Genomic DNA, 24110 nt, shown 5'->3' on the forward strand with positions numbered 1-24110 from the left:
CTAGTTCCAAAACGCACGTATGGAATTTATTGGGAAGAACTCACATGTTAAAACTAGATGCCGGCAGCGCTCTTGCGTTGCCTTGGGCCAGAATTCAGAATAGGAGGAACGGTACTGAGGTCAGAGGTCGACAAAATTCATGGAGTTTCTCCGACTACCGGCCAATTTTCTCCAGCCTTTTCTTCGACGGTTGTGAGAGATGATGAATTTGGATACCTATCCACCACGCTAGCAACCCAAAGCACTGGTAGGGGTATGGTATTGGACAGTCTAGTCACACACAAATAACGGAAGTCTAATGAGTCGGAACATGTATACGATTGTAATCCACATTAGCCTGATCCACCGAACCCGGCTCCGCCCCCCGTTCCGCCGCCTATGGGCATATGACATCGATGGCCCCACTCCAACCCCACAAACCGCGCCAACGCCGCACGGGCCTTGACGCCGCACCGTTCACGGGCCCTGTGTGCGGTCGGACCGCAGCTCCGCCCACTGCGTCCCTACTATTGGTGCCAATCGGAATTTCTTTTCTTGGAATTCCAATTTTTGTCCAATTCCAATTTGGAATTTGGACGGAATTCTTAACATTTTTTGGAAATTAATCGGAACACAAGGCCTTTAAAATTTAAAATTTTAAAACGGAGGCCTTTAAAACGCTTTTAAACACTTTTAAAATTTACGCAAAAAATGCAAAAATCGTTAAAAATTGGAATAGCCCCCGCTTTGGACAAAATTGGAAATTTACTTGGCAATTTCTTGGAATTGGATCGGAATTGGAATTGAAATTTCATGAAATTGGCACCACTAGTCCCTACGTCAGCCTTCCGGTCACCGCACACAGCGACCGCTGTGGCCGGTCAGGACTGGCCACAGCGGACCGTCCACCGCACGCAGCCGTGACGTCAGAACCGCCTACCCATCCACTACCCCCACGCCTGCTGGACACACCGCACACACCGCACTCAGCAGTGTGCGGTGTCCGTGAACAGCAGTGCCCGCCGCCGCCGCCGGCACACCACGCACGCATCGCAAGCGCTGGGAGAGTTTAACCCTAGAACGCCTAGGGGGGGTTGTATCAACCCCCCCCCCCTGAGGTTTTTTTCGAAGTGCACGCTAAACGGCTTGTCGTAGCGGGCTGAAATTTTCAATACCCTCTGGGGCAACCTTTGCGCATCTTTTGCCGAAAAAAATTGGTCGGGTCATGTCAGGTCACGGAGTTATGACGTCATAAGAGGTACAGCCTCCGGCCGGATTTTCACAAACTGAGTGCCAACGCCCGAGGTTTCCTGCCGGTGGTACGGACATCGGTTGATGGATCGTGATGAAACTTCCCATGCATGTTGGGGCAAGTATTGGCTATCATATGGTATAAGAAATTTGACCGGGTCAGGTCAGGTCACGGAGCTATGACGTCACAAGAGGAACAGCGTCCGGTACTATTTTTGAAAAGCGCCCGAACCACTATTTTGCTAATTCTTGTTACCTCAATGGGAATATGCAGCAATATTAGCTTCTATAGGGAGAAAATGGACCTCCCAAATCCAAAAATACAATCAGATTTCAAAAATTTAAATTTTGATTTTTCGAATTTCTGCCGCCGACTGTGACCTTACCGACTTCCGGCGCTCCCAACGCGCCATTTTTAGAGCTAGGGAAACGAAATACATACCAAACGATAGAGAATTGATCAAGGAACACGATAGTGAAGGTTTCAAGTCGATATCTCCCACCGTTTTGCCGCAATCGCCGCCGAAAGTTGAAAAAAGTCTATTTTTCCGAAAATTTGACCTTTGACCGGTCAAAAGTAGGTCAAATGTTGACCTAGGACCAAAAAATATACCACCAATCGCGAGATCTCGTTGAGAGCAATCCGTTGGTTTTTTCCGCTAAGCTCTACGACCTTCCGTTTCGAAACGCCAGGGGGGGTTGTAACAACCCCCCCTGGTCGTTCGTGTTATGAGAAATGGCCTGGTCGTGCGAGGGTTAACCCTCGCCCGTAAACGGTGTTTTGCCACCTTCGCCCATGCAGGGGGGGGGGGGGTTGGTGCGACCCCCCTGGCGTTTGAAAACGGAGCGTCGTAGAACTTAGCGGAAAAAACCAACGGATTGCTCTCAACGAGATCTCGCGATTGGTGGTATATTTTTTGGTCCTAGGTCAACATTTGACCTACTTTTGACCGGTCAAAGGTCAAATTTTCGGAAAAATCTAACTTTTCAGATTTCCGCGCCGATTGCGGTAAAACGGTAAGAGATATCGACTTGAAACCTTCACTATCGTGATCCTTGATCAATTCTCTATCGTTTGGTGTGTATTTCGATGTCATAACTCTAAAAATGATGCATTGGGAGCATCAGAAGTCATTGTAGTCACTGTAGCATTGGGTCACGTCAGGCGTGTGACGTCACTGACCTGACTCTGACCCAAAATGAACTACAAGAAACAACCGACGATGCCTGAAATGGATAGCAAATTCGAATTCAGGGCATCAAAATACCCCGAAAAGGCATACAAGTGCAAGAAGTAATTACAGGTCAACCGAGGTCACTGACCTTACCTTGACCTTTAGTAACCTTCAAAATGTCAACGGACATTGTGCCAATGTCAAATCAGCCAGTTGTGATTCTAAAACAATCCATCAGTGTGTCAGGTCAGTCGGCATTTATACCAATGTGAAGCAATCTCCAATTTAGCGTAAATCTGGCCGGAGGTTGTTCCCTTTATGACGTCATAACTCCGTGACCTGACATGACCTTGACAAAAAGAAAATACCAAAAGTTGCGCAAAGGATGCCCCAGAGGGTACTGAAAATTTGAGCAGGCTATCTGAAACGGTTCGGCGTGTAGCTAAGAAAAACCTCAGGGGGGGGGGGGTTGCACCAACCCCCCTCCCCCCCCCCTACATGGGCGAGGGTTAACCCTCGCCCGCACATGCCATTTTCCCATCCTAGAACGCACATGGGGGGGGTGGTTGCCACCCCCCCCGCGCCATTTCGTTCCTGTTGGAGATAGAGCTTAGCAGCAAAGACCAAAAAGATTCTTTGGGAAGAGACGAATCCAATGATACCCAGTTTTACCTTCTCAGGTCAGTCATTGACCTTCCAGGTCAGGTCAAACTAAAAAATGTTGCTGTTTTGGGTCACCGTTGGATATCAAGTGTGCTGCTTATCAAATACCGATGACGATGCTGTTTTCTGGTGCCAAGCCAGCTAGAACCTCTTTGTCACACTACCCGACCAGAATTTTGCTGCTGAGGTCATTTCAGGTCAAGTTAGGTCAAGGTCAATTATATGTGTTTGTATGTCTGTGTGTGTCTGTGTGTATACTGATGTGTGCACCGATTGTTTTTGGGTCCATATTACATGAAATCATGATCTGAGAAGCTTTTACCAAAAATGCAGTCAAAAAACTTCAAAAAAAGTAAATTCAGCTTGCCTAAAACGCAATTATCTTAGATGACCTAGGTTGACCTTGACCCTGACCTTGACCCCTGTACATCGTCGAACAACATGTTCCATGATAGGTGGGAGGTAAGACTGGCAAAAAAGGCCGAAATCAGGGTGTCAAAAGCTCATAAGGCCCATGGCAAACGCAAGATGTTGAGAATTGGCCATTTGGGTCATGACATGACCTGAAAAATAAGGTCATATCTCCGAAACCAAAAATCACAGAAACTTGAAATTTTCAGTGGACATCAATAAAGGATAGAGGAGCAGCTATACGAAAAATCAGCCCTCTAGCTCTAAAAATGTTGAGTGCAGAGCAGAAAGACTACCTGGGGGGGGGTGGCAACCACCCCCCCCATGTGCGGGCGAGGGTTAATAGATGGCGCCCGAATAGCCAGAAATCCCTTGTGGTGGATCGTCTACAGTTAGACGCCCGTCTCCCACGGGCAGCAGCCAGCACACGCACAGCGTGCCGCCCTAGCCGCCCAAAGATGGCGCTTTCAATTGCTCCCAAATCATGAAATCTCCCGTTCTTGAAACTTTTCTTCGTATTTGAAGAGAATCCTTCAGATATATGAAAAACATCGCAAGAAATAGCGACTATTATTGATAATTATCAACTTTTATTTCTCAGGTCTCAAGATTTTGGCAGCCGAAGAAAACAACGGGCTCCACAAAAACAACACTTTCTCCGACTGCCAATAAGAGCGATGTTTGGTTATGAATTGGTAGGGAAACAAACCTTATAGGCACGGGGCTGCTTCTGACCGGATCAGACCAGCTCTGACTCGGGAGAAAGTGGAGAAATGGTATAAACTGTGATCACTAAAGTGTTACTCGTGCTGTTGCTACTTGCTGGTCTATGGCATAGGTGCATGAATGTAACAATGTTGGCTTTGCTAATTTTAGAATGTCTTCCGTGATATTTTCTTCTTTTTGTGCTTTTCGCTCGCTTATTTTTCTCTGACTACGGTCAGATGGTCAGAGATTTTGTCGACCTCTGACTGAGGTCACAACCCGGGCCAAACCCAGGGGTCGAAAATGTATCGAACATACGACCCAGCGGTTGTTGCAAATCAGGTCTGTTTCGGGGGTGCAAATGTATCAAAGTGGATAGTAGTCCAGCGGCATGCGAGAAGAGGCCCAGCGCGCCCGCCCACGACGCACCTCGACGCGCCACTGCGTCCTGCGTCGCTGCCGACGATTCGTTTGGTAGCCGGGGGCGGTAGGATAGAACCAACCAGCGGTGTTCCGGCTGGTCGATAGATGGCGGGACCCAAAGACCCTGCCAGCAGCTGACTGTTTTCCCGCCGGCCCATCACTATTCCGGCACAAACGGAAACCGATACATGGATACAAGATGATACATAACCTTAGTTAAGCCTGTGTATTCCTCGGTTTGAAGAATCTGACATCTATTTTATTTATCGTCCTTAAATATGTTCATTAGTAAAGGAAAATCGGCCTTTTTATTTTGTATCACATTCTTTAAACGTTAACGATAAAAAGTTTCTAATATTTTCACCACTTTATGTGTTGAATTTGAAAATTTTTGTGTGGTGAGCATTATCAAAAATCCCGTTTCTAATTTGCAATGTATGTATTTAATCCTTAACACCGTAACGGTAAAAATATGGTTTCACCTCTAAAATACCCCGCGGCGACCTACTTCAGACTCCAATGGCAGCAGTGAGCGCTCTGATCAGGCTTGTGGTGAACATTTCCTATTTTGGACGGGCAGAAGCGCGCCATAGCGAGCTGAGGGAATCAGTCCAATGAGTGAGTGTTACCTTTATTTTATATTTTTTGACTTCGTAAATGTACCTATAGGATCGGTCCAATCTACCGATCTCTGTCAATCTAATCAATTTTATCGAGGATCTACCCGCCCAATGACACATGAGTTCATGAAAGGATGTATTCCTTTGCGTTATTGTTTGCATCGAAAATGATGTGTGCATGTCATTTATTTTGCGAGTGGAGACTGTCAATTTCTCGTACGTCATGTAATAATTCTGCCCAGTTTTCGCATACAGCCGTTGCATACAAGTGGATGTAGTTGCAAAGCAATGATGTAGTTGCAATGTTTATCCAATGATGTGTCTCACTGTCCTTGGTTTTGATAACGTCATTGCTGTTTCTCTGCACATTTTCTCCAAATCTACGCAGGGAGTCATCTCCCACCCAGTTTCCACCCAGCCTCGTCTCCGATCGAAAGTAACTGTCCTTGGCCGTGCCTGGTGCCGGTAACGTGTTCCAGATGCGCTCGCCGTCCCTTGGCTCCCACGGAAGCGGCCCTATGACCCTCAATAAAACAGCGTGTCGCTGCCGACTCTCAGTGGAACTTGACGACGACGAAAAGGACAATTTTAGGTGCTGAAGCATTAACCCTCGCCCGCACATGGGGGGGGGGTGGTTGCCACCCCCCCCCCCCCCAGGTAGTCTTTCTGCTCTGCACTCAACATTTTTAGAGCTAGAGGGCTGATTTTTCGTATAGCTGCTCTTCTATCCTTTCTTGATGTCCACTGAAAATTTGAAGTTTCTGTGACTTTTGGTTTCGGAGATATGACCTTGTTTTTCAGGTCATATCATGACCCAAATGGCCAATTCTCAACATCTTGCGTTTGCCATGGGCCTTGTGAGCTTTTGACACCCTGATTTCGGCCTTTTTTGCCAGTATTACCTCCCACCTATCATGGAACATGTTGTTCGACGATGTACAGGGGTCAAGGTCAGGGTCAAGGTCAACCTAGGTCATCTAAGATAATTGCGTTTTAGGCAAGCGGAATTTACTTTTTTTGTGAAGTTTTTTGACTGCATTTTTGGTAAAAGCTTCTCTGATCATGATTTCATGTAATATGGACCCAAAAACAATCGGTGCACACATCAGTATACACACAGATACACACAGACATACAAACACATATAATTGACCTTGACCTAACTTGACCAGAAATGACCTCAGCAGCAAAATTCTGGTCGGGTAGTGTGACAAAGAGGTTTTAGCTGGCTTGGCACCAGAAAACACCATCGTCATCGGCATTTGATAAGCAGCGCACTTGATATCCAACGGTGACCCAAAACAGCAACATTTTTTAGTTTGACCTGACCTGGAAGGTCAATGACTGACCTGAGAAGGTAAAACTGGGTATCGTTGGATTTGTCTCTTCCCAAAGAATCTTTTTGGTCAATAGGGGAAGTTGGGGGAACGCCGAAGACTTTTTTTCTGACGCCCGTAGCACGCAAGGTAGACAACATACGCTATTCTTGTTGGCGTCATTCGAGAGGCCAGTCTTTTGCCTTTCAAACATACCAGGCGCATTTGATGAATTCGCATGCCGTTAAGCGCACAAACTAAAAATATCAAAGAAGTGACTTTTTCGGCGTTGCCCCGGACTGCGGGGAAAGCCGAAAATGGGAGAAATGATCTACGGGGAATGCCGACATTGATGTTTTGCCATTTTATCTCAAACTTTATCCAGAATTCATGAAAGCTGACACACGTTTCAAGAGCTTGAGGACGCGGTGCACACTGGAAGTTATAATTGTGTGATATAATAAGAAAATGCCAGGTAAATCATTCCTTATAGGTAACAGGCCGTTGTGTCGGTTGAAAGTGTAATTTGTGTGACTAAAAATACGCGTTGCTATTCTACAGCAGTAAAGTCCACGTAGCGTGCTTTTAACACGTGCGTAATCGCACGTTTTCGGCATTACCCCAGCCAGCCATACTTTCATTTGCAGGCCCATAACTTTTCAACGTGCTGTATAAATTTCAAATAGGCAGCACACTTATGCAAAGACATGCTAAAGATTACTTGACCGAATTGGCCAGACAAACGGTAGCATAATGAGTAAAAAATGCCGCTTCAAAGGCGCATGTAGTACAAGGGAAACGTACCTTGAAAACACTCTTGGCGCCCTCACAGTCGAAGTATTCCGAATGACGACTCGTAACAAACATGCGATAATTGTAGTCACTTAAGCTTCAGAGCATCACTGACAGGTGGCATCCATGTCTTACGGTTTTCGAAATATCTCGAATTTCGGCTTTGCCCCAACTCCGGCATTGCCCCAACTTCCCCTACCGCTAAGCTCTATCTCCAACAGGAACGAAATGGCGCGGGGGGGGGGTGGCAACCACCCCCCCCCATGTGCGTTCTAGGATGGGAAAATGGCATGTGCGGGCGAGGGTTAAGCTATGGTAGGTTTTTGACCTTATATCAATCAAAAACACTTACCTATAACGGATAGTAAGCTTTAGAGCAATATGTTCGATTAGAAAAGCAGATATAAGAATTTTTGTATCAAAATGAGAAGCTGGGATCTGAAAGTTTGTATCACTCCACGCTTTTTTCGACCCCTGGCCAAACCACCGAAACCCAGACTGAGCTTGGACTGAACCTGAAACCAACCGAAACCAGGGTATATTGAATTAGGGGGTAGGACCAAGTTTAGTAGGCATGATATCAGCAATTATCTTGTTTTCTATGGCGGTTTTCATTATCACAATATTATTTTTGATATCATGAAGTCTGTATGTCTCGGTTTTACGAAAAATAGTAGGGCAACAAAGATAAATTTCGCGAAAAAATAATTTTAGTTTGAAACATCCATTCTGGTATGCAAAATTCAGTATGAAGCCCAGTATATTGACCGTCTAGTGTGCTTCCAAGGCTGAGTACCTGATATCAACAGGAGTTGTTTACTATTTTGCCTTACGTTGCTAGGTGGTTGCTAGGGAGCTAAGGATACTCTCTTGCGCGATCATTTGCACTTATTTTTCCTCATGATATTGACATATTGCTGTTTCTGAGACCTAAGTGATGCTAAGAAAAAAGCAGTTTTCTTAAAATGTGTATTTAAGTGCCGTAGTATTAACACAGCTCTGCAATTCGGCTTAAATATCTGCAAAATCCTGACTTCCCGGAAAATTGTTGGTGGTGATGGGGATCTAGCGCGTCGATGAAAAGTAAGTCAATATTCAAAGGCTTCAAAACGTTATTTTTTGTTGTTCTGTGAAATAGCAATGCAAAGACCGATGATAGTGCCAGTGTTGAGCTTTCCAATGAAGCATTGCAATTAGTAGTAACTAGTAAGGTTTTTATCACCTAAGATATCTTCCATCAAATATTAAAATTCTGCCATTGTCTTGCTGTAGAACAGGGTTACTTTCAGTCTCTTGGGAACACGATTTGCCGGTCTCAGATCGAAAAGCACTTCAAAAAGCGGTAATAGACAATGAAATTTCCCACCTGATAGCATCTCGGGTTTTTACATATCCTGTCTAGAATTTTCATAAATCAGACGTAAAAATGGCCTATTTCGTCAAATTCCGAATTTTTGCCATTGGGTCTAATGTAAAGCATGGCTACTTTCAGTCTCTTGGGAACACGATTTCCGTACCTCAGATTGAAAAACACTTCAAAAGTCGCAGATAGTAGACGATTTATTCTACAAGATAGCATCTCGCTTTTTTCTGTATCTGGTCATGTATCTTCATAAAACCCTCTCAAATATAGTCAATTTAGCATTAAAGTCTATGGATTTAGAAGACTTCATATCCGACTATACTCTGTTCCGTTTCAAGTTTGCAGCCGAAGTGCCCTGCTGAAAGCAGTGCGTGATTTCTGTACATACAGCTCTTACATTTTAAGACGCAAATTCTTGAGCGGAGGAGCGATCTGCCGAAGAAACTCCGACTGCAAGCTTGATATGGAACAGACTATAGATTTGGGCTACCATGTCTGTTGACCGGGGGCCGACCGAAACATCCCAAAAATGTTTGGAAGCACATGAGATTGGTGTGGATATCTACCTACAATAAGATATGAATTAACTGCACGTGCATAGTTCTGATCCAGGCACCCCAGTGCAGTTATTTTCATAACATCCTATAGCGTGTGTCTAGTTCTACATTAGCCGTTTTCACGACGGCCATCTGGTACACATTTGGTGCACATCTGTTACAGAATAGGTGCAGATCTGGTCAAATCAGGTTCAGTGTGTCTCTTATCAGCTATCAGCTAGGGTTGCAATAATTGCTTATATGCCTGCTCTGCCATATTATCAGAGAGCATCATCGATTAAAACACTGAAATAAATTCATAACAATGAAGATATTTGCTGTAAAAGAAATTAGGTGCAGATTTGGTCAAATCAGGTGCATTTGCCGGATAGCCCGTCGTGAAAACGGATACTGTAAACCAAACCTACAAGTTGGCTCCTTGTTACAAGTTTGGTTCCTATTCGCATAACCACCGAACTTGTCGATTCACCAACCCCACATTGTCGTCACTTTGTCGATTCACCAACCCCAGGCTTGTTGGCGAACAAAATGCAGCATTTTTGCGCGCACGAGCACAAATGACCTTTCTCGCGGGCGAGCGCGAGCCCAGCGCCATCTACAATGTGACCCGAGTGGTAGCCGGCTGCGCCCGGCCATTTCACTGCGCGCGTGTCACCTGAGCGCACGGTTCGATTTGGCGCGACATTTGATTTCACCGCGCGCGCTTTGAGAAGGGCATGGACAAAAGGCGGAACGGCTTGGACCTCCCATCAGGTGAGCTCTGGTGCTAATTAGAGCGGCGCTTATTCTAGCCGGAGCTAATGAGCACTCCGTATTTTATCTCAATTTAGCATGCCGGGGAGTGGATGCTAGTCGTCTGACAGCGTTGAAGAGCTGATATTGAATTGCGTTTTGCTTTACAAAGATTGGCTAAATTTTCGGTGTCGCCTCACCGTCTTTCTGCTTCCAAGCTCGGTGCAGCATGTAATACCACAGTTATGTGGCTCATCGAACAATTGTGTGTACGGTCTGTTTCCGTCCCCGCCTACCGGTTTCCTTCCCCGTCTGTGCCGTGGACGGTCGCCGGCCGCATCAGCTGCTCAGTGCTCATGCCTCGGGGCTCGGCGTCTGGTGCCTGACCGGCGCGGCCCGGACGCTAGTCCGGTCGACCTGCCCACTGGGCCCCCGGGGCATTGACCTACTGACCTCTCTCCCGCATAGGGCGAGTCGCATTGACCAGATTCGGAGACAGATACCTCAGTGAGTGATGGGCAAACAACTTACAGCCATTGCAGCAGACTGGCATGAAATATTTCGATGGATTAGTTAGTGCATATGAGTTTTCCGCCGCTATATTGGCGTCTCGGTGCATCGCCTGCCTCAACCACCTTAGTCCAGACGGCCAAACAATTTGGGCAATGGGAGTCAAAACTTTGGGATAAATTACTCCCTCTGGGCAAAGTAGCAGAGGCTTCTCTCCCGGATAGCGTCACGTAAGAGCCCGCCGCCCGCCAACCACCTTCATAAATTTTCCGTTAGCTAAACATCGGGGCTAGTAATGTGCATAACCTTTGCAATATGCAGATGGTCCCGAACGGGTCGGCACTATATAATAAATGCTGTATTTATAGCAATAGGAACAGTATAATGCGGAAATTTTCGGATAACGCCCATAAGGATGAAATCACTCGAGCATTGGCACTTCCCCGTGGTCGGGCAACTAGTTTGAATTGGGGTGGCTTAGCCGTACAGCGGCCGATGTTTTATATAATTGTCTTTTAGGCAGGCGGCGCCAAGAAGATCGCAGTAGGTCACGGTGCGCAATGACTGCGACATGGCAGCGGTCCCATATTGCAATATCAATAAGCCAAGTTAGATGCATTAGCGTAAAAACCGCGACCGGATAATAGAATACGAATCACAGATAATTTATCAGGCTAAAGGGAAATTAAATCAACCGCCGTACTAATTAATGCATATAGACGACGCCAAAAATTGTTAATTATTATAAGTAAAACCGCAAAAAGGTAGAAAGAATGACAAGCAAATTGATGAATTCTTCGTTTTGCGTTCATAATGCGCTAAATTGCCTGCAGATGTTGCTGCTCGTAGGCGACAGCTTTGCCGCCCACCTTGGGTCGCGCATAGCTCCCAACGGCCCCATCCAGGCCGCAGGCTGGCGGGGCGCCTGTGTTGGTCGTGAAGATTTCCGGCGCTGGGTCATCGGGGAGGTGGCGGTGCGGAGGCCCGACACCGTCATCATTCTCGCCGGCGGCAACGACCTCGCGCGGCCCGATTTTAGGCAGCGTAGCCTAGCCGGCCACCTGAGGGAGCTGGCGCTCGGGGTAAACAGCGGCGGGCGCTGAGACAGTCATACTGTTCCCCATCCCGCCGCGCGACCAGCTACGAGCCAATGATGTGTTGCCTGCACAGTACCGGCGTCGGAGGCGGTTAACCAACCGCATCCTCCGTGCAACCTTCCGTCGGCGGCCCATAGTCTGCTTCCCTTTCCACTTTCCTAGTGGTTTTCTGGGCGCCGACGGCGTTCACCCGTCAGAGGCCGGTTGGCAGGCTATATGGTCATTCGTCTCAGAACACGCATAAAGTAAGTGAGAAAGACGTACAGTGATGTCCCTCACAGGTCGTATTGTCACAACCTCCTCCCAAAGAGCAAGTTGTTTCACCTCAACACAACCTCGTCGTGCCGCCCCCCCCCCCCCCCCCCTAACAGCCCGGCATGCTGTGCTGCTGTTGATCGGAGTTGTCATATTCAACATAAAAATACTAAAGATAAATAATGCTGATATAGTAATAGTATTGATAATACGAATATTACCATTAAACTAATTATAATAACAAGAATGATAGCAAAAAAAAAAGAAGTAAAATTGCATATCGTCTCATACCCCAAATGCAGTGTCCAATGTCATGGAAGGTCATCTCGTGCCCGTATTCGGTGCTTGGTGTCCTGGCATGTCGTCTCGTGCCCCACCTGTAATGCTCGGTCTTGTTGGCTCGTCGTCTCGTGCCCCACCTGTAATGTTCGGTCTTGTTGGCTCGTCGTCTCGTGGCCCACCTGTAATGCTCGTTCTTCTTGGGCATGTCGTCTCGTGCCCCACCTGCAGTGTTCGGTCTTCCTGATATCTCGTTCGTGCCACTAACGAACAGCATAACTAGTGTCGCCTCACGGTTAGAGATGTGGCTCCCTGTTAGCGCTGGTATAGCGTGTTGCCTTATGGGAGTACATTATAAGAGTACGGGTCGCCGGTTGGTGTGCTGGTGGCTGGAGTTGCTACATGAGCAGAATCAGTTATGCAGTTTACATCTACCTCGTTCATACCCAAAAACAATCTTCGGAACACTCGCGCTTTTAGCCTGGTTTTCTGGGGCCGGATGGTGTCCACCCTTCAAAGATAGGGCGAAGGGCTCTGGAAGCGTTCTTACCTGCCCGTGTTAAATTTAAGATTGGGCACAGGCAATGAGGTAGCAGAGGAACATGACACAATTTCTCTTATTGCAACATATTTACCAGCCGTGCTCGCCACCGCATCGCAGACAGATTGTGCTAGAGCACGTCGCCTCGCGTCCCCACTCCCACCAAAACCACGTCGTCTCTTGTCCTCACAAATGGCACGGTGTCTCGTGTCCCCATGAACGGCGCGTTGATTCGTGCCACTACCAATCAGGGTATCTACCAACAGCACATCGTTTCGTGCCCATACCAATGGCAGGCTGTTCGTATCCCTATCGTAGCACGTTGTATCGCATCTTTAACCATAGCACGTTATCGCGTGCTCCCCACCAATGGCACATCATCTTGTGCCCCTACCAATGACACAGTGTCTCGTACCTCACCAAGAGCACGTCGTCTCGTGCAAGATACCTAGCCAGTCACAAATGGGGCACGTCTCTTGCATTCCCTGCACTCAAGTGATCATTGCGATACATTCTGCTTTTTTAATATTTTGACCTGAGTGGGGATACCTTAACCTATTTAAAACTAAAATGCATTTAAAGTGTTGCTTAGTGCAGCAATTGGTTAATTGTACCTACGCTTGAATTACCTACAAGCTGCTCAAAGCAAGCCAAGTAATAATACGAGATTCTGTGTTTGGACTGCATCCATCTTCAATTTCAACTTAAGGCATTTTTGCCTCCTTAGAGGCAAATATGATGGGCGCTTTGAGACACGCAGTAAAACAGTGGATCCAATTATGCCTAGATATAATAGTGCATTCAGACAAGGATATCCTGGTTTGAAACAATGTTGGCATTATTTTGGGTATTCGGGTCATTGCCTAATCGTGTCCGTTGTGGTTGACCTCGTGCCTCTACCAAGGACTCGACTTCTCATGCTCATACCAATGAAGCGTTGTTTTCGTGCACCAACCAATAACACTTTGTCACGTGCTCCACCAATGATTCTTTGTCTAGTGTTCCTACCAATGACTCACACGTTATCGTGTGTCCACATCAATGACACGTTATCTCGTGTCCCTACCAATGACACATTATCTCGTGTCCCTACCAATGACCCCTTATCTCGTTCCCCTACCAATGACACCTTATCTCGTGTTCCAACCTGGCACTTTATCTCGTGCCCTATTTCTTTAATTACTTCGCAGTGGCCGTCCTCTATATTTGACCGAAGTCAAAAGGGGCTATTCTTGGCACTGAGTCAATAAAAGATGGCGATGAAGTGGGCAAAAGAGCATCATGCGTATATTGTGTCCCTGCCAATGACACGTTATCCAATCGTCCTATCAAGGACACGTTATCCAAGTTCCCTACCAATGACACGTTATCTCGTACCTCTAATAAACTCACGTCGCTTCGTGCCCCTAACAGAGGCATATCGTGTCGTGCCCCTAGCAATGGCATGTCGTTTCGTGCCCCTCACAAATGGCACGTCGTCTCGTGCCCCTAGCAATGCTGCGTCTTCTCGTGCCCCTAGCAATGGCACGTCGTCTTGTGCCCCTATCAATAGCTCGTCGTCTCGTGCCCCTATCAATGGCTCGTCTCGTGCCCCTATCAATAGCTCGTCGTCTCGTGCCCCTATCAATGGCTCGTCGTCTCGTGCCCCTATCAATGGCTCGTCGTCTCGTGCCCCTATCAATGGCTCGTCTCGTGCCCCTATCATTGGCTCATCGTCTCGGGGCCCCGATCAATGGCTCGTCGTCTTGTGTCCCTCAGCAACGCATGGTGTCATGGCATGCGTCTCGTGTCCATCAACAACGCATGAATCTCGTGACAAGTCGTCTCGTGTCCTTCAGCAGGACATGTGTTATAAGGCATGTCGTCTCGTGCCCACTGTGATGTAACGAAGGCTAAGTGTGAGCACATTTCTGCCGTGCAAGCTCTGAACTCAGTCGTTTACATGGCCCGCAACTCTACGTGATGATTATCATGTGCACAGTGCAACACTCATGGCCTTCCCTTTTTTTCATGATTTACTGGAGAGGCGATGCTGCAAATTGACGCCTGGGTCCAAGACGTGGACCACCTGCAACCGTCAACAACGCGCAGTGTGACCCCGTCTGCTCCTGCTGGCGTGTCTAGCGCCACTGGCCGTCCGGGCATCTCCACGGCACCACACGGCTCACAAGTGGCGGCTGATGGTGGCTCGGACGCCGGTCCCGGCACGGGAAGGGAGGGGCCACAGCGGTCTCTTGGTATCGTCACGCAGCGCTACAGCTGGCTCCAGCGCTGGTCCGAACGCCTGCATCGGTGCCAGAGACGCTGGCGCCAGGCCGCTCATCTCTAAGACTCGTCACGCAGCACTACAGCTGGCTCCAGCGCTGGTCCGAACGCCTGCATCGGTGCCAGAGACGCTGGCGCCAGGCCGCTCATCTCTAAGACTCGTCACGCAGCGCTACAGCTGGCTCCAACGCTGGTCCGAACGCCTGCATCGGTGCCAGAGACGCTGGCGCCAGGCCGCTCATCTCTAAGACTCGTCACGCAGCGCTACAGCTGGCTCCAGCGCTGGTCCGAACGCCTGCATCGGTGCCAGAGACGCTGGTGCCAGGCCGCTCATCTCTAAGACTCGTCACGCAGCGCTACACCCGGCTCCAGCGCTGGTCCGAACGCCTGCATCGGTGCAAGAGACGCTGGCGCTAGGCCGCTCATCTTAAGACTCGTCACGCAGCGCTACACCAAGCTCCAGCGCTGGTCCGACCGCTTGCATCGGTGCCAGAGACGTTTGGATCGGGACCGCTCATCCCCCTAGACTCACCAATTAGCGCCACACCCGGCTCCAGCGCTAGTCTGAACGTTGCGTCGGTGCCAGGAGCGCTGACCCCAGGCAAATCATATTCCCTGGACTCATTTTTAAAACAGCTCTCGGTAGTTAAAAGAGCAACAATGGCGCTGAGTTTAGTATATTGATCTGCAGTTAGCCAATGCATTAATTGCAGTCTAGCTGCATTCTCGACAAAGTTAGCAGTGATGTGTTCGCGGGTTCGGTTGGGGGTTGTTGGGCTTTTTCCCTCACCCAAAGACAGTGTGGGAAAGCCAATACATAGACCCGGAACCACACCACTGTCTTTGCGAGCGCGAACCTACGAGAAATGCAGCATTTTTGCGCGCACGAGCACAAATGACCTTTCTCGCGGGCGAGCGCGAGCCCAGCGCCATCTACAATGTGACCCGAGTGGTAGCCGGCTGCGCCCGGCCATTTCACTGCGCGCGTGTCACCTGAGCGCACGGTTCGATTTGGCGCGACATCCACCGTCCGCCCCACCGCCGCCAGCTTTGGCATATGTATCTAGCCAGCAACTGTGTTAGACATACTTGTGCTCTGTCAAAAGCTTTATCATTTGATTGTTTGTGATCGGCTATGGGCTTTTTCCCTCACCCAAAGACAGTGTGGGAAAGCCAATACATAGACCCGGAACCACACCACTGTCTTTGCGAGCGCGAACCTACGAGAAATATAGTTCGTTTTTTTTTTTTTCAAAAGGACGCTGGCTCCAAGTATGTTTTTCGAATAAGCACGTGTTTTAGCGGGGAGCACTCATTCTGCCCAGGGTTCATAATTACCGGGGTTACATGAGCGATCCGTTCCAAATACGCACTACGCTAATGCGCATCAGCTCCCCACAAACGGATCTACGGCACCGGTTACATGAGACTAATTCGTTTTATCTACGTCAAACGGATCTTGTTTGGCTCACCCGGGCTGACTCCTCGACGGCCGGTAATTCGTATCACAAACGGAATAGGATTAGCGTACAGTCATGGCGCAGTTGCGGCATTTACCGGGACGACTGAGCTAAATTTTAAATACTTATATCATTTGATAGGCTCAAAAACATTTAAAATTAACATGAAATCAAAAAATGAAAACAAAGTTTTCTTGTTTTAAGTCAGTGGGCACTGATTCGCCATGCAGCGACAGCAGGGTGGTCAGAAAAAATTATCTATAAAAATATTTCATTCATTTTATTTCACATGCAAAGACTAAACCAAAATACCAACATTTTTTTTTTGCTATTTTCTACGAGGCAGCCAATAAAAAAAATGCTTAGTATTTTGCATTTTGACGCTTCCAGTCAGCAAAGAATAGTCCTTGTGAAATACGGCCCGAATCGTGTGCCTCGGACGTTTCGGGGACATGAGCGATCCGTTCCAAATACGCACTACGCTAATTCGCATCAGCTCCCCAAGAACGCATTCAGTGCACCGACTACATGAGCAAAGTCGTATCAGTGACGTCAAACGGATCTAGTTTGGCTCTCGGCCCGATGCGCATTACAAACGGAATAGCATACAAATGTGGCGCACTTCCGTAGCAATAGAGGTGACTGAATTAAAAACTTAATATCTTATGTCTTGCCGAAGCGTCATTATTTTTTTTTCCTCAGGTTAATAAATATCTAAAAAGTTAATTGTTTTCAAAACGGGCTTCGCTGAGGAAAACTAAATATTATAACCAAATATTTCGGCTTTATTGATCAGCCTTGTTCACTGGTTTGAAATACATTTTTTTCTCAAAAGCATGACCTAAAAATTCAAATATTCATATCGTGCCGTCAGTGATGACGATCTTCTAGCTTACGAAAAACCGAACAAATGAATCGTGGTGAAACACATTTCAAGGCACACTGTAACAGGCAAACGCACACATGTTCCTATCTCAACGCAATGTCCCAAATAGGGCTGATGGTGACCTTTCCGACCCCCCTGTTCATTGACGAATTGTGCACCTTAATCTCCAGTGCCTCACGGATAGTCCTACGCTTCCAGTTTCTTTCAACTGCCAATGTTTTCGCGTCTCTTGGATTTAATGATTTGTTGCATGAGTAGGCATGCTGAGCTGTTGCTGACGTGTCTGTGCGGCCATGTTTTAAATCAGCCATGTGCTCCTTCATTCTGGTTGATTTTGGACGTACACTTTCTCCTATGTAGGACTCACCGCACTCACATCTGATCTGATAGACGGATGTGTGTGACGGATAGTGGAAAACATCTCAGTGACTGCGAAACACAGGTCTTAGTAAAAGGTTTGGGATTCGCCCCAGCTCCCAAAGCTGTACCCGTGAAGGAAATCATTTCAGCCGTGGAGGCAGGTCTGTCAAAAGAGGTCAACATTGAAATGGCGAATGCGACGAGATCTAAGTTTAGCAATCTTCTCGCTAAGGCAAAAACGAAACCTGTTCAAGATAATATGACCACTCAAGAAAGACGTGCTATGAAAGAATTGCAAAGAAGAACGGACATAAAGATCCTCCCGTCTGATAAGGGCAACAAAGTAGTGGTTATGTCAACTGAAGAATACAGTGCGAAAGTGAATGCATTACTTGAAGATCCTGCTTACAAAAAAGTTAAAAATGATCCCACGCCAGGAAAAGAGAAAGCGCTCAGAAAAGAAATCGACTCTCTGAAGAAAAACGGCGACATATCGAACGACCTTGCGAAGAAACTACGACCGTCGCACACGAGCGCTCCGAGACTCTACTGCCTTCCAAAGACCCACAAGCCTGGTGTACCGGTAAGACCGATTACCAGCATGGTCGACTCACCTGCATACGAAGTGGCGTCGTATCTGACGAGGGTCATCGGGCCGGTAGTGGGTCAAACTGAGTTTACCGTGCCCAACTCAAGTGTTTTTGTCGATCAGGTCAGACAGATTGAGATGTCGAGCTCGGATATAATGGTTAGCTTCGACGTCATATCTTTGTTCACGAAAGTGCCTGTTGCTGAGGCTGTTGATGTAGTGTGCCAAAAACTAGGTGACGATGAGACGCTGGCTGAGCGAACTGAGCTATCTGTAGATTCCATCCGCAGACTGATCATGGCTTGTCTCGAGTGTAGGTACTTTATATTCCGGGGGCAGTACTATGAACAAGTAGAGGGCGCTCCAATGGGGCTCAGTTTGTCAGTTGTCCTGGCCAATGCGTACATGGAGTATCTAGAGGATAGAATAATGGCTGCAGCACCGCTCAAGCCAACATACTGGCGCCGCTATGTAGATGACACTTTTGTCATTTGGTCTCATGGGGAAGCGGCTCTTGATGAGTTCTTTCAATTCATGAACAGTGTGTGCCCCAGCATACAATTTACCTCAGAGAGAGAAGCTTACGGCCAGCTGTCGTTTCTTGATGTACGTGTTAGCAGGAGCGGTACAGGTGGTCTGCACACCGCTGTCTACAGAAAACCAACTGCCAGCGACGCATACATCAGAAACAACTCAAACCACCCAGAAATGATGAAAGTGGGGGTCATCAAGAATCTAGTCCGGCGAGCAGAGAAAATTTCAAGTACCAAACAAGCAGAAGCCAAAGAGAAAGAACATCTGAAGACTGTTTTCAGACAACACGGCTATCCTAGCCACGTGATAAAAAAGGGCTTCGATGTGCGAAACCAACAAAAAGATGACACAGACCAGGAAACAGTCAATCAAAATGAGGTCACCCGCACAACATACATTTCGCTTCCATACGTAAAGGGGTTAAGTGAGCCCATAGCAAGACTTTTGAAGCAGCACCACATCAAAACGGGACACAAGTCAAGAACACTTCGAGACCATTTAATGCAGGTGAAGGACAAAGTGCCACCTGAGATGAAAAAAGGCACCGTCTATCAGATCAGATGTGAGTGCGGTGAGTCCTACATAGGAGAAAGTGGACGTCCAAAATCAACCAGAATGAAGGAGCACATGGCTGATTTAAAACATGGCCGCACAGACACGTCAGCAACAGCTCAGCATGCCTACTCATGCAACAAATCATTAAATCCAAGAGACGCGAAAACATTGGCAGTTGAAAGAAACTGGAAGCGTAGGACTATCCGTGAGGCACTGGAGATTAAGGTGCACAATTCGTCAATGAACAGGGGGGTCGGAAAGGTCACCATCAGCCCTATTTGGGACATTGCGTTGAGATAGGAACATGTGTGCGTTTGCCTGTTACAGTGTGCCTTGAAATGTGTTTCACCACGATTCATTTGTTCGGTTTTTCGTAAGCTAGAAGATCGTCATCACTGACGGCACGATATGAATATTTGAATTTTTAGGTCATGCTTTTGAGAAAAAAATGTATTTCAAACCAGTGAACAAGGCTGATCAATAAAGCCGAAATATTTGGTTATAATATTTAGTTTTCCTCAGCGAAGCCCGTTTTGAAAACAATTAACTTTTTAGATATCTTATGTCTTTTTTGCATTTAATCTGCTCAAAACATTCTCAATTAACTTAACAAAAAAAGTTGAACATGAAGTTGTCTTGCTTTGACTCATTGGGCACTTGCCTCTCTTGATTCGTCTGTAGTGCTGTCAGAAAAATGTTTCAACTGAAATTATGTGGATATTTACTATTTGGTTTTCACTATATTTATTGTTGAAAACTTGACAAAATACCGACATATTTTTTTAATATTATTTCAAAAGAAGAAAATGAAAAAATACCTATTATTTTGCATTTTAATGTTTCTTTTTGCGAAGAAATAGTTCCTGTAATACGTATCTTGGTCCTATTCGCGTCTAAGCCTCTTTCCCTGCGGATTTTGTTCGGACCGCCGATTCGTATTAGCAGGTGGATACATGAGTCGGTAGTACGCTCCTGATTCGCATTAGCGGTGAATCCGATCGTGATACGTATTTGCTTTGCTCATGTAACCGCGGATCGGATCACCGATTCGTACTAGCAGGTGGCTACATGAGTCGGTAATGCGTTCCCACTTCCCAATTCGAATTAGCGGCTAAATACGTATTTACTGTGCTCATGTAACCCCGATAATAGTCCAGGGTACGATATGCCCAGTGTCGAAATGGCCAGTGCCTTGAATGGGCCAGAGTTCATAATGTCCAGGGATTGCATGGTCCAAATGTGGCCAACTGGATGCAGACAGGGTAAATTCAAAGAGGCCAGGGTTCATAATGTTCAGTGCACGATGTGTCCAGTGTTCGAAATGGTCAGGGTTCATAATGTCCAGGGCACGACGTGTCCAGTGTTCAAAGTGGCCAGTGCCTTGAATGGGCCAGAGTTCATAATGTCCAGGAATTAAGGAGAGTTAACCCTCGCCGGACCTATTGGTTTTCTACATACGCGCCGGCCGAGAAGGGGGTGGGTGGGTACGACCCCCCCCCTCGCCGTTTCGCCCCTGGTGGAGCTAGCGCGTCGAGGAAAAAACGAGCGTGTGCGCCGTTTCAAGACGCAGAGATTGATACCCGATTTTAAGGTCCTAGGTCAACCGGTGACCTCTGAGGTCAGGTCAAGTGCCCCAAGGTACGGTTCGGTTTTTGGTGAATAACTTGCAAAAAACGGCCGCAGAGCCGCGATTTTGGCAGCATCGTGTTCGTCTTGCTCAGGCGCGTCGAATGATATACTTTTTGTTTGGGTGAGGTCAACTTGGGGTGTTGACCTCGGGTCACGGTCAGGTCAGCGCCCCCAGGTCACGAAGTTTGTCAAAGGAGGTCATATTGCATATCATTCGATTTGGCAGGTCTTCCTGAGTCTATTGCTGGCTGTCCCGACCCGCTAGCTCAATTTGGTCGGGAGTTATTGACGAAAAACTAATATGACCCTAATGACAGGTCAACAGTGCAAAAGTGACGCATGGAACCTTGCAAGGAGTGCCTGAAATCATGATTATGTGTGCTTGAGATAGTTGGAGATCGTTCCCGGCGCCAGAATAGCAGTTTTCATTTTTCCCATTGACTTATAATGGTGAGGTCGAGAAAATGACCTGACCTCATATGACCTTTAGGAAAAATCCGAGATATACAAGTTGTGAGACTCCTAATGGATACTAGGTCCTGCAACTTTCATTGCCCTGTGACACCTCCTCTGGCAGTGAGGGCGTTGCGAAGTTGCGACATCTGAAGACCGTGCAGAGGTTCACTTATGACGTCATAGGTCAGTGACCTGACCTGACCCGAAAATGCGGTTGGTGTTAAAAGATCCGGCTTGAGTCAAAGGTCAGGTATGCCAAGTTTCAGCTCTCTATCGCCGGCGTGTTCGGAGCTATCGCGAAAAAACCCTATGGGGGGCGGCACCCGCCCCCCCCCCCCCTCGGCCGGCGAGGGTTAAGGTTAGGCTAGGTTAGGTTAGGTTAGGTTGGGTTGGGTTGGGCAAGGTTGTGTTAGGTTAGGTTACGTTAGGTTAAGTTAGGTTAGGTTAACACGCGCACCGACGGGGGTCTGCGCCAACGCCGTACCGACGGGGGGGGGGGGCCGATGACCCCCCCCCCTGAGATCTCGAGAACGAAGCAAGATAGCGACAAGCGGTAAACGGCATCGGATACGCACGGACAAGGTCTACAATTTTTACAAAGGTCATTTTCAGGTCAGGTCAAAGATGACGTCACAGGGGTAAAAAAAAAATTCAAAATGGCGGTGCTAGATATGGCGAGAGTTTTTTTCTCGAATAACTTTCGAATTAGTCAAGTTAGGAACAGACTAAGGGCATCATCGTGATCCTCTTGTCAATCCGCATCGAATGATATATATGTTGACCTCGAAAGGTCAAGGTCAAAGGTTGACCTCAGGTTACGTGACCTCGAGGTCATCATGTATATCATCCGATGCGTCTTGACGAGCTGAACACAATGAGATCACCCGCGCGGCTGTATCTTGTTCCTGTGCGGAGTTATTGGCAAAAAACCTTTGGTGACCTTTGATGACGTCACATGACCTTACAGCTGCCCAACAGCAAAACAGACTTCAAGGTAGTGAAGGTTGATTGTATATGAAGTCATGTATGGTATATGGGGCCATTCCGACCCGTTTTAGTGGTAAAAACAGGGAGTTGATTTTTACCCCATTGACTTAAAATGGGGAGGTCGAGAAATTGACCTGACCTTAGGTCATCGATATCAAAATTCCGAGATATACAAATTGTAGCTACTTATGACCTAATAACATCCTGCGACTTTCAAAGGCCTCCAACATCTACTGTAGCTCTGGCACGGTGACAAATTTGCAAAAAAGTGACTTGAGGTTGGGTCATTCAAAGTGACCTGGTGACCTGACCTTAAAAGTTAGGAGGTTCAAACTTGCACACCATGTGTAAAATTGATGAGAGAATAGTCGTATCGTTTTTCGCATTCGCGAAAAACCTCAGGGGGGCGGATATCCGCCCCCCGTCGGTGCGCGTGTTAGTTAACCCTCGCCGGCCGAGGGGGGGGCGGGTGCCGCCCCCCCCCCCCATAGGGTTATTTCGCGATAGCTCCGAACACGCCGGCGATAGAGAGCTGAAACTTGGCATACCTGACCTTTGATTCAAGCCGGATCTTTTGACACCAACCGCATTTTCGGGTCAGGTCAGGTCACTGACCTATGACGTCATAAGTAACGCCCTCACTGCCAGAGGAGGTGTCACAGGAAAATGAAACTTGCAGGACCTAGTATCCATTAGGAGTCTCACAACTTGTATATCTCGGATTTTTCCTAAAGGTCATATGAGGTCAGGTCATTTTCTCGACCTCACCATTATAAGTCAATGGGGAAAAATGAAAACTGCTATTCTGGCGCCGGGAACGATCCCCAATTATCTCAAGCACACATAATCATGATTTCAGGCACTCCTTGCAAGGTTCCATGCGTCACTTTTGCAATGTTGACCTTGCGTGACGTCATTTATGACGTCATTAGGGTGATATTAGTTTTTCGTCAATAACTCCCGATCACATTGAGCTAGCGAGTCGGGAAAGCCAGCAATGGACTCAGGAGGACCTGCCGAATCGAATGATATGCGATATGACCTCCTTCGACAAACTTCGTGACCTGGGGGCGCTGACCTGACCGTGACCCGAGGTCAACACCCTAAGTTGACCTCACCCAAACAAAAAGTATATCATTCGACGCGCCTGAGCAAGGCGAACACGATGCTGCCAAAATCGCGGCTCTGCGGCCGTTTTTTGCGAAGTTATTCACCAAAAACCGAACCGTACCTTGGGGCACTTGACCTGACCTCAGAGGTCACCGGTTGACCTAGGACCTTAAAATCGGGTATCAATCTCTGCGTCTTGAAACGGCGCACACGCTCGTTTTTTCCGCGACGCGCTAGCTCCACCAGGGGCGAAACGGCGAGGGGGGGGGGTCGTACCCGCCCCCCCCCCCTCGGCCGGCGCGTATGTAGAAAACCAATAGGTCCGGCGAGGGTTAACCCGCGCCGGGCCGGTGCTTTGAGATTCCGCGCCGGGCCAGGGGGGTGTCTGAACACCCCCCTTCTAACTCGGCTCCTGGGCCACGTAGCGACACGAGGTAAGCGGCAATCGAAAGAACGTCCAAAATAACGACGAAAAACTTCAGTCATGTTTTTGGTCAGGTCAAAGGTCAGGTCACCAGAGGTCACCAAAGGTAAAATGTTGACTATTTCAACATTTTGAAAACTGCCAACGGCTATCTCGGGAACCGATAGAGCTACAGCGCCACGGAAA

General features: G+C 47.6%; 1 long non-coding RNA gene across 1 annotated transcript; it reads left to right on the forward strand.

Annotated features, from left to right (window-relative positions):
- Window positions 1–9787: 9787 nt before the first annotated feature.
- Window positions 9788–16131, forward strand: LOC122379298. Its single transcript, XR_006256163.1, has 2 exons — window positions 9788–10008; window positions 14696–16131. It is a non-coding gene; the product is annotated as an uncharacterized LOC122379298 (long non-coding RNA).
- The last annotated feature ends 7979 nt before the right edge of the window (window positions 16132–24110 follow it).

The sequence above is a fragment of the Amphibalanus amphitrite genome, unplaced genomic scaffold, assembly GCF_019059575.1.
Source record: "Amphibalanus amphitrite isolate SeventyFive unplaced genomic scaffold, NRLGWU_Aamphi_draft 000008F_arrow, whole genome shotgun sequence".
In the NCBI taxonomy this organism is placed as follows: Eukaryota; Metazoa; Arthropoda; class Thecostraca; order Balanomorpha; family Balanidae; genus Amphibalanus; species Amphibalanus amphitrite.